This window comes from Suricata suricatta, chromosome 12 (assembly GCF_006229205.1).
Source record: "Suricata suricatta isolate VVHF042 chromosome 12, meerkat_22Aug2017_6uvM2_HiC, whole genome shotgun sequence".
NCBI lineage: Eukaryota > Metazoa > Chordata > Mammalia > Carnivora > Herpestidae > Suricata > Suricata suricatta.
Window position 1 is genome coordinate 4,422,594 of NC_043711.1, and position 1,556 is coordinate 4,424,149.

At 45.0% G+C, this 1,556-nt stretch overlaps 1 protein-coding gene across 1 annotated transcript in view; it reads right to left on the minus strand.

Moving 5' to 3' along the window:
• C3 (complement C3) overlaps positions 1-1,556 on the minus strand; it is a 47,960-nt gene that overhangs the window by 3,716 nt on the left and 42,688 nt on the right.

Sequence of the window (1,556 nt, forward strand, 5' to 3'; positions counted from 1 at the left end):
GCATCCTCGTCTCCCAGGTACCTGAATAGGGCAGGGAGAGGGCAGTTGGGGCCAAGGTAGGGTCAGCCCTGGGGGTCAGTGTCTGGACAAGGGGGTCTGAACAGAATTGGGTCCTGGCTCCCACATAGCAGCACAGAAGGATATTAGATTGTAGGAAACATTCCCAAAGGGAATAAAGGAAAGGCAGTGTCATGGTCAAGGTGACTAATAGCTCAGGCTCTGGAGCCCGTTGCATGGGTTCAAAACCCAGCTCCATATGACAATTGATGAGTCACTTGACCTCTCCATGCCTTAGTTCTTCTAGAAAATAAAGACAAAAGTGTTACCATGGTCTAGCTCAATAATGTCAAGCCCCCAAGATCAGGTTATGGGAGTTGTAACTGCATAAAGTACAAGTATAAGTCTTGGCTCTAGTTCTTGACCACCAATCATTGTGAAAATCACATATGCCCATCATAGTCAGTGACCAATCCCACCCCATCTTTCTTTTTTTTTTAATAATAGTTTATTGTCAAATTAGTTTCCATATAACACTCAGTGCTTCTCCCCACAAGTGCCCCCCACCATGACCATTACCCCCTCCCCCCACCCCTCCCCTTTCAGTCCATGGTTCGTCTCCAGTATTCAGTAGTCTCCCTTGATCTGTGTCTCTCACTCTTCCCCGCTCTCTTTCCCCCTTCCTCTCCCCATGGTCCCCTGCCAGGTCTCTCCTGTTAGACCTATGAGTGCAAACATATGGTATCTATCCTTCTCTGCCTGACTTATTTCGCTTAGCATGACACCCTCAAGGTCCATCCACTTTCCTACAAATGGCCATATATCATTCTTTCTCATTGCCATATAGTACTCCATTGTATATATATATACCACATCTTCTTAATCCATTCATCAGTTGATGGACATTTAGGTTCTTTCCATGATTTGGCTATTGTAGAAAGTGCTGCTATGAACATTGGGGTACATGTGCTCCTATGCCTCAGCACTTCTTTATCCCTTGGGTAAATCCCTAGCAGTGCTATTGCTGGGTCATAGGCCACCCCATCTTTCAAAGTCTGTCTGTGATGGGTCACTGAGCAGCCCCTGAGTTCATGCACAGACAGCAAGGCCTGTGGTTGTGGTACTTTCTTATGTCCCAGGGATGAACAACATGGCACTTTACAAAATTGGCCAATTGGCAGAGGAAACTGGCCAGCAGAGATGAAAGCACAGCATTGAAATGAAGATGCAGGAGGTAAAATTGAACAGCACATAAATGGAATTAGAGAAGAAAGAGCAGACTGTGTGAAAGTCAGTCTTGCTGCCATCGGAGAGAATGGCTGTCTTGTGACACTGACTGCTCAAAAGATTAGATGTTGGAAGCTGACCTAACTTAGAAGGAAAGATGTCTGCTCCATCCTCATCCCAAGGGATACAAACGGAAGGAAGAAGCACAGTACTTTGGTGTTTCACAAAGGAGAACAAAAAATTACTTGTGTCTCCATGTTCTAGTGTCTTAATTGACAGCATAGTAAGCAAATTCTCCTGTTACTGTAATTTTCATTTCTCTGTACCTTTCT